A 10,442-nucleotide genomic window follows, 5' to 3' on the forward strand; every position below is an offset into this window, starting at 1 on the left:
AGGCTGTTCTTAACTTTATCTTCTGGGGTGAAAGATATATTGTGAGGCTAACATTGTGAAGTGTACCCACTAAGCCCTAGGTCTGTGTGGGTACATGGACCCCAGGCGTTGGTGCAGTTGGCAGGCAGGGTGGCACAAGGGGAGCAAGAATGTGGCACACGCAGGAATTTTTGGAGCAGCAGAACAGCTGAAGTGGAAGTCAGCAGGGATTGAAGCCGGTTAAGCACAGTGTGCACAGAGAAACTAGACACCACTAAACTAAAATTTTAAATGTCAATCCTAAGACACAGGGATGTGTCCCAATGGGCCTTAAATAGGATCATGTAGATGACGTCACTAAGCCATTCCAGGCAACCTGCAAAGCTAAATGTGGAACACAACAGAGGGCAGCGGATTTAGGTGAAGGAAGCAGATCCCGGGTTATCAGGGACAGGTGTCATACAAATTTTCCTCTATGGGAACAAAGAAAACCGCTTATTGAAATCAATCATGTTTACTTCTCCTGACACCTACCATTGGGGAGAGTCAGTCAAATCAGATCGTTGGCCAATGCTGCCAAAATTGCTGAATTTGTTCGATGTACATGGGCAGCTATAAAGGGTATTCCCATAACACAAAGTAAAGTCACATCTCTGTGTCACCGTCAAAGTTTTTTTCTGTACAGTATGGCCATCAGCTCTGTGTAACGTACATGTCTGGTGCCCCTGCATGGTTCCCCTCCTCCTTCCATGCAGGGATGCCGGCATGCTCACTTCCCCAGCATTCCCTGCTTTTAAAGGGGCAGTGTGCACACATACTAAATGCCCCAAGTCAACAGTTGGGAGGAATTTAGTAAAAGAATTCACCTGCAGTTGTGAGTAATTTAGTAAAAGAATTCACTTGCAAGATGGCTTCCAGCCAAGAGCTCAGAGGCATCTTGTATATAAGGCAAACTTCCCAATAGGTAGGTGCCTGAGCTACCCCTATAGTTTAGTGTTAGCGATGTTGGCGTGTGCAACTGTATGTTGCCACGTCCCCTGTCCTTAATCTGTTATAGTTAATCCCTTTCCTGTGTCGTTCCTTTAGTATAGCTTAGTGTGTACCTGATCCTGTGTCCACTTCGGGATTATCCGTATCCTACATGTCTTCAATGGCTGAGAATTCATGAGCATGCGCTAGATTGGAAGTCCATTGAGATGCTTTGATGGGGAGAGAGCGGTATCACGAGGGATGTCTGGTTCTTGTACCTCCAGTTGGACCGCCAATGCTGCCTTCTCCTCCGCCAGATGATTGTTCCAACGACCTGTTTCCTGAAAATCCCCCATGTCAAAGACGTATCATGAGTGAGACCAATTTGAAGATCGACCCAAAGAAGGTATCTTTTAGTTCCAAGTGGTTGCAGAATGACAATGTCAAAGTGGAGGCATCTTCCGAGTCTCTACTGTCCACCGACCAGGAGGAAGAATCCCAATCTATCTTGTTTCTTCCAAGGAGACAGTTACTCTTGCTGGACTTAAAGAGACTCATCTAGATAAAGTTCCTGTTTCTAAACCCACTCTGTTCTGCTCCTAGGATGTCCAGTCTGTGAGACGCATCCTGACTAGAAAGAAGGTGGGAAATGTGGCCTTTTTTCCTGTGGCTTGGAGAGAACGTGGTCCTGATGAGTGTTCGTGGGAGTTTGGGAGGAAAAATTTGGCTCCATCTTCTATGCAGGGAGTCCTTGCGGGTTTGAAGAAGAGGGGGCGTAAAAGTAGGGTACTGTAACATCCATGGCCGGTATCCCCGCATAGTTCCCCTCCTCTCTTCATGCGGGTATGTCGGCATACTAACTGCCCCAGCGGCAACAGCGTCCCGTGCTCCTCCTTACCTCTCTGTGCATGCCACACTGTCTCCCGGAAGTGCGCCTAGCTAACAGCTGCACATGTGCCACCGCCGCTGCCATTTTCCAAAACACTTCCACCAGCAAGAGCGCCGCCCACAGCTAAGATGGAGCAAGCCCAAAATTTTAATTAATGCATGATGATGAATGCACAGACGCAGCGGAGTGACCGTGGCTGAGCCGAAGACCCTACCCAAGTAGGAAAAACTGAGGAAAATGATATTTATCAAGATGATTTAACGAAACATGCTGCAGATTTGTATACTAAAGGTATGTATTAAATCAGTAGGACAGCGCCATTCTGTCAATACCTTTAGTTTAACATGCATGATCCTGATGACAAGTTCTCTTGAACACCATAAAATCACTATAAACAAATATACTTGTATTAATGAATCCCCGCATTAGATTTGACATATTATTTCTCTGCCAAGCTGGACATTAATAACTGCAAAGTTGGACTCCTTTTACATTTTTTATTGGCACATCATTACTACAGTCCAAAGCTAAAACGAACCAATTTTTGCTGACAAAGAACAAACTTTAAACTTTTAAAGAGTGATGTTATAAATGTATTACCATTTTCTGATTTAAATGAATTCATTTAATAAAACCATTAATAACTAAAGTGATGTAAAGGTGGACGGTTTTCTACTTTTTTTTTTCTGGTGTCAAGAAACGCGCTGTTGCAAATGAACTACGAATACTGCAATTAATTATTGAGCCTACACATCTATCACATTAGAGGAGCGTCTTCCATCTATCTTAATTTGCTTGTTGATTGATACATTGTTAACACAATTGGTCTATTGTATTTTAGCACAGGATAAATTAGGTTGAACGTTGGCTAAAAGCCAAATTAAAAAGCACAAATACCTAGAAGAATTGATGCTGTTTTGAAGGCAGAAGACAGTCACCCCAAATATTGATGTGACTTAGATTTCTGTTTTGTTCATTCACTTTACATTTTCTTAATTGATGAAAATAAACTATTAACACTTCTAATTTGGAAATCATTCTTACTTTGCAACATTTTTTCCACACCTGCCTTAACCATTTGCATAATATTGTATATCCATGTGGAAACCACAGTACTAGTGAGGGAGGGGGGGTCGGAGAGTAAACCAAAGTCAGAGCAAGCTACCAATAAAACCTTAAAAATAATGTCAAGATGAAAAATGGCACAGGATTTCTTCTCTGTGGATACTCTCCAGTGGCTCTGGGGAAGGTGAGTACAATGCGGTTTGTTATATCTTAACAAGCTGCATCCGGGACCGATCATGATCTGAAAAGACTTAACCCCTTGCCAAACCATGGGCATAACTGGAACATTTTCCATTGTTTGTTTTTAAATGTTTTTATTCTACTTGTGCTGTGTTTTTTTCTTTTCACATGTAAATGTTTGACTAATAAAGCATTGATATCTTTTATTGAATCATTTGGGTGTTCCCATTCCTTTGGGCATGCTGCTTTTTTCTTTTTTTCATGCAAGTTTTCACTAGCATGCTCCTGCAGAACCCCTTTTTCATTAAAATGTAGTGGTGCCCTCCATTCTTCTCTTTGATATTATAATCAGGGTATCAGTCACATAAAGGGTATCAATCACTTTAAAGGCATCTTCATGTTTCTTTGTCACATTAACGGCATCCTCACACTGCAAGGTCACTGGATCCTGCCGAACTACTCCAAGGCTCCAAGGGTGGTAGTCATGGCTGAGGGTGGCAATACTGGCACACCCTGGCCCCCCTGTCATATACACACAATGTCCCAGTGGTAGCGTACCGTTTTGTCCGCTTTCCCGTCTGACTGGATCCTCTCTGGTTCGCTGGAGGTTACACACAAAGAGGGTCAGAGTCAAATTCCAGCTTAAAACAAATGATTTTACTCAGTTCCCTTCTCAGCTCATCCAGTTCACCTTTAGACACAGCACAAGATATTACACAAAACACAACATTTTCTGAGTGAGTATAGTAAAACTTATTTTTCTTATCTTTCAGGTTGGATCGGAGGCTTAACTACAGCATTATAAAATGCTGTAGATAAGCTCTGAAAGGCCTTTGCCGCATCTTTGCCGCCGCCAAAACAGCTGACAGGTTTTAAGGGAGAGAGCGGGACACAGGTGGAGAGCTGGGCTGCTGAGGGAGAGAGCGGGATGGCCAGTAGAGAGTGGAACGGTCAGTGGAGACGGGGGCTGCTGAGGGAGAGAGCGGGGCTGTGGAGGGAGAATGAAATTAGCAGAGGGAAAGCAGACGGCTGGAGGCTGATGTTTATAGCCTGGGAAGGGGGTAATACCCATGGAGCTTCCCAGGCTATTATTATCATCTCACAACTGTATAGTTAGCTTTTACTGGCTATTAAAATGGGGGACCCTAAAAAAATGGCGTAGGGTCCCCCTATAATTAATAAACAGCACAGGTTATGCAGACAGCTGCGGGCTGATATTAATAGCCTAGGAAGGGGCCATGGATACTGCCCCCAGGATAAAAAACATCAGCTCTCAGCCATCCCAGAAAAGGCCCATCTCTAAGATGTGCCAATTCTGGCACTTACCCTCGCACTTCCCATTTGCCCTGTAGCAGTGGCAAGCGGGGTGATGGTTGGGGGAGTTGATGTCACCTTTGTATTGTCAGGCGACATCAAGCCCTGAGGTTAGTAATGGAGAGGCATCAATAAGATACCCCCATTACTAATCCCATAGTCATATCATATAAAAACACAAACACCCAGAAAAAAGTCCTTTAAGTCACCCATTCCACCAACTCCTTTGTCTTCTGCAAAAGAGTTATAAAAAACAAACAACAATATTCCTCACCTTTCCACAGAGAAGATGATAATCCATTTGTCCCACAATGGGTCTAGCTCTGCTACATCTAGATGGCAGGCTGCATGGTTGCATGATACAACCATACAGCCTGTCATCCAGCAGAAAAACTGAGCACTGTGTGCTCAGTGTCTCCCTGTGAACTCCTGTTACCTGTCTGATGGCACCGCGAGCGTATGAAAGTTCTCCTGCTCGCAGTGCTGTCAGACAGGTCCTGGGCGTTCACAGCCAAAAATCTCACTTCACCTTTCTGACGTTAGCACGAGCGCCTTGGGAAAATTTCCCTCCGTGCTCACGCTGAGGTCACATGTGTTTTGAAGAATATTTCCTTTGAAAACTATGTGTAAATGACTTCGAGAATTGCTCTATGTAAAAGCTCATGTTAAAATCGCATTGCAATAGGAAAGCAATCACACTGCATTCGGATGTAAATCGGATGCTAGGTGTAAAAAATTGGATTGTACTCACATGACACTCGCATGTCACTTGCATTACACTCGTGCGACTCTCTGAAGTGAGAATCAGACTGAGTTTTTATACGTTTAGTGTGACTCCAGCCCAACACTTTCCTTTTGTACTGAAGTGCTTCCCTGACTTTGGAAGACAATGAAAAAAAATACCATTAAATATTCATAAAATAATACAATTGAGTATAACACATCCAGTTTACCATATTGTAGAGAAGCAGTTTTTCTGGAGTGCTGTATGACAGATCATGAAGGGTCTCTCACACAACAGCAAGATAACTCATTCATTCATTCATATTAATAGTCTGCGGGCTATTCCCAGACAAGGTCTAGTTTTACAGATGGTAAATTGATAAAATAAGCATGTGACAATTTCTGGAGAAAATACATCACATTCCAAAGGTCAGATAAGTTAGGCTGGCACTTTATACAGGGCATAACATTAAAGGTTTGGTCCAGGACCTTCATATTGGTGACCCATTTGAATGAGATCGGTAGTGGTCAAACATCCGATCAGTTAATATCTGCTGAGGCAATGGTCTGTCATGCACTGTGTAGGAAAGACTAAGTGCAACAAGAATGGATAAGGGGAAGGAGCCCAACGCTAGGGAATGGGGGAGTGGGGACCCCTAGGCAGATCTAAAGTCACAATGTCTGCCCTAAATGTCGCTATATAGGTTCTGCACCTATCGCCGAGCAGGAACCTAGTCCCTGCCTGACCCTGGCAATAAGCCCTGCTTAGGGAAGGACGGAGTCAACACTACTCAATCCCTACTACAACTAAAGACAGCTGGGATAACAAACAAGGGTAACATTTATCATGAGTAGACTCAGAAAGGTAACACAGATGTCCTCCAGCAGCACCAAAGAGGAAGATAGCCGACTGCTATAGCTCCAAGCCTCAACAGGGGAAAATGGAAATATCACCGGCAATTCCCAGAAGCAGACAGGAAGTCTATAAACACCCAGTCCAGGTGTGAAAATTAGAGCCGGGGGGAGGTTGCCACTGGGTCCAAGAGTCAGAAGGGCTAGGAAGGCATCTGCAAAGCCAGCCACAGAGACCTTTTGCAGCCAGATGCTGTGCAACTGTCTGCAGTCTCTGACACACCCATGATATGGTCGTTGCTTAGTGGTCACTGTCAAGTACCCCTGTTTTATTCCTGTTCAATTTCAGTTTAACTCCTTGTTACAGTGTAGTTCCCTAGACAGTTGTCAATGTCTACCCCTTGTTCCTTATTACTTCACAATGGAAACATACTACCAGACTTGCTGTTTTGAAGATCACTTACCAAGCTGTCTAGTCATCACAACTTGGCATTTTTCAAAGTTGCTCAAATCCTTTTGCTTCCCCCATTTTAATGCTTCCATCATATCAATTTCAAGAACTGATTGATCAGCAAGGCTTCATTCACACTTCAGTATTTTCCATGTACAAGAAAAACATACCAATTATATTGATCAGTTTGGTCCAAATGTCATGAGTTTCTCTTGTATCTCAGAAAAAAAAGTTTCTTCACCTACTTTTTTCAGATCCATAGACTTGCGTTGCTGATTTTGATATGTCACTTGGATCAAAATCGGACATGTTTCTGTGATCTTCCACAGATTAAGCCCACTCTCATTTTTTTATATTTTCAAAGCTTTTCTACCAATATCCTTTCTTAAAAATTTCTATCGGCCCCACCATGTTCAATATGATAGGTTCCCTTTAATGGCAGGTGAAGATGACTAATTTCCCTCCATCACAGAAAATTGGTCCTATTACTTTAAACAGACTCCGATCAGAGTTTTATTAGCGTGGGATCAGATTTTATTGGCGGTCATGAGATAAAAAATTGTTTCTCTACCTTCTCCATGAAGTTGGTCTGTGAAAATCAGATGTCACCTGAGTGCGGTCCGATTTTTTTCATGGACCCATAGACATGAGTAGGTGTGTGCCATCCAATTTTAGGAGGCAAATCATGTATGCTGCATTGTTTTCCCTCCGACCACTTGGTTCAAAAAAATTGGACATGTGCACGGCCCAATAGAATAACATTAGTATGAGGACTATCCATCAAAATTGCATTTGTCTGATTAAAACAGTCATTTGCAAGAGCTTCCTATAACATATAAATTCTTCTACTTTGCCGTGCAGATGTCCTTGTGTTCATGATGAGCTCTTTATCCTCTTGTTATAGAAATGTTGACTCCTGGCTTTGCACAGTAACCATGCAGGAGTCCTTGTCTCTACTCAAGAGAGTCACCACGATGGCAAGACGATGATAAAAGTCTCTGGGGTGGTTACTGCTCTTGCCATGGCAATGGTATCATGAATCTGTAATTCTTTTTTAATCTATTCTCCTCTTCAGTCAATTTCATAACTATTATATTCCCAAGTACTGTCCATGCTAGGTACTTCCTAAATGAGTATGGACTTTCATTAAGGCTATGTGCACACGGTGCGGATCCTGCTGCGGATCCGCAGCGTTTCAGGCTCTGCGGGTCCGCAGCAGATTTAGGTGCGTTGTACAGTACCATTGGTTTCAATGGTAAACTGGAAAACACCGTGCACATGCTGCGGATTTTTCCACGCGATTTGCTGCGGAATCCGCTGTGGTTTCACACCTTCTCCATTGTAGAGGTGTGAAACCGCAGGGCTAAACCGCCGGCTAATCGGCAGGTAAACCGCAGGTCTTTTGACCTGAGAATTTACCTGCGGATTTTTCCAAAACCGCGAGGATAAAAACGCAGGACCTAAATCTACGTGTGCACATAGCCTTAAACTCCTCTGGACCTCCATGCCTCTCAGTACTCTGCATCATTAAGTCAGGATCAGGCAGAACATGATTGATTTTATCTTGACATTATTTACTTGTGCAGGCTGTTCTGAGGTTTCCTAATCAAATCAATGATACTAGGTTCATAACAGATTTTGAAAAAAAAAAGATTACAACCTGTTCACATTGACTTTTGTTGCAGGTAAAAAGAAGGATACAGTTTTTTTTAACAGGACAGACAAAAGAAACCAGTGTTATTTTTATGCCTTGTTAGGGCATTTAGGGAGATATAAACAGTATGTTTCAACAAGATTAAAAAATGGTGGTGTGAACCTAGCCCAACACATATTTAGTAACACCTAGCCCAGCTTTACATTAATAAGAAACTCCATATTCCTAGAGCTTTGATATCATCAGTCCAGTTGTCAGGTCAGGATTTGGGATACAAAAAACCTGCCCATATTATGCTGGAGTGAAGATGATCTGAGGCCATGGGTCCGTGAACTTTAGGGTATGTGTACACGCTGTGGATCCTGCTGCGGATCCGCAGTAGATTTGTCCCTGCGGATCTGCAGCAGTTCCGCAGGCATTGTACAGTACCATGTTAGGCCGCTTTCACACTTCAGGCTTTTGGTATCCGGCATGGTGCGGCGAAAAACCGGACTGCCGGATCCGGCGCCTGTTACAACCAGATCCGGCTTTTTCCCTGTGCTGTTTCATTGGTGCCGCATTGCGCCGGATGGCAATGCGGTGCGTCCGTTTTTTTCTGGATCTGGAGAAAATAGCTGGTCCGGCGTCTGGAAAAAAACGTTGCATGCAGCGTTTTTTCCCAACGCCAGACCGGTTTTTCGCACTGCGCATGCCCGGAAACCTTCTCTGCCAGGAATATATCCGGCAGAAAGAAGGATCCGGTGTCTGCGGTTGCGGCCGGATCCGGTAGTCTGGTTTTTCGCCGCACCATGCCGGACACCGAAAGCCTGAAGTGTGAAAGTGGCCTTAGCCGATGGGTTTCAAAACCGCAGTGCCCACGGTGCTGATTTTTCCTCGCAAATTTGCTGCGGTTTTAAATCCGCAGCATGTCCATTCTTTCTTCGGATTCCGCAGCGGTTTGACACCTGTTCCATTGTCCAGGTGTCAAACCGCTAGCAAATCCGCAGGAAAACTGCAGGTCACTTTACCTGCGAATCCGCAGGTGAATCCGCACTGTGTGTATTCACCCTAAAAATAACAAATGCAATTTTAGGCTCATTCAGACGAACGTGTTTCTGGGTAGCATGCTGTGTGTGCGTAGAATGAACAGCACACTGACCCAATATTAGCCTAGGGGCGAGTCCACATCAGTGATTTTCCAATATGTGTTACGGCGCAGTCAGATGGCTATATAAATCAGACCAAGATCGGTCAAGAATGTACAGAAAGGCCAGTAGCTCTCTCGACACAAGCATGACAGCTTCATATAATTCTATGCAGCTGTCACTCTCGGATCAGGAGAGCTGCGGCCAATCTGTGTATTGCAGTCCGATCTTGGTCACTTATCACCCTTATGGTGCAGTAAGACAGAGTATAAAGTGTACCACAATGCTCACTGCACCCCCCCCAGCAATTGTCCATGTCCTTCAATGTTAGGCTAGTTTCACACTAGTATTTGTGTGTGCAGCGTAGGCCTGCGTCCTTCTTTCCTTTTCAACATGTTGCGTTCAGTGGGCATGTCAAAATGATGCATGGAGACGCATCCGCATACAACGCAGGTCCCTGCGTACATAATGTTAAATATAGGTATGCAAGACTCAAGCGGATCTATGCGTATCTTAGGCCGGGGTCACACTGGCGAGGAATACGGCCGAGTGAGAGGCGCTAAAAGCATGCATTAGACACGGACCAATGATTCTCTATGGGGTCCCTCGCACCAGCCGTATATTTCTCGGGCGTATTCTACGGTCCGTGCCAATCGCAGCATGCTGCGATTGTCAGCGTACTACGGCCGTAGTACGCTAATGCAAGTCTATGGGTGCGCAAAAAATACGGATTACACACGGACCACACATGTGACTTGCGAGAAATACGCACCCGGTGTCTTTTAGCAAAGCCGGCAATTCAGTGCGCTATACAGTAAACTCACACTGACAGGTTTAATAAAGAAACGAAAGAATAGATATAGACACATAGAATACACACATATATATATATATGCATTCTATGTGTCTATATCTATTCTTTGGTTTCTGTTTAGAAACCCTGTCATAGGGCTCCATTATATGTCCATTTTGCAAGCCTGCGAGAAAATCTTGCCATACGGATGCCATACGGATTACATACGGAGCACTGTTTAGGGGCCATTCATCCGTATTACGCATGTAAAATACTGACCGTATTTTGCGTCAGTTAGTGTGACCCCGGCCTTAAGGTAAGAAGTACGCAGCCCTACGCTGCGCATGCCAATGCTAGTGTGAAACCAGCCTTAGAGAATAAAGTGCCCCTAACCCCTTTTTCATGCAGAAAGTTTCACCTGGAGCAGTATGTAGAACATCAGTAAGAAA

The sequence above is a fragment of the Dendrobates tinctorius genome, unplaced genomic scaffold (genome assembly GCF_039654945.1).
Source record: "Dendrobates tinctorius isolate UK_male_01 unplaced genomic scaffold, ASM3965494v1 ptg000010l, whole genome shotgun sequence".
Taxonomy (NCBI): Eukaryota; Metazoa; Chordata; class Amphibia; order Anura; family Dendrobatidae; genus Dendrobates; species Dendrobates tinctorius.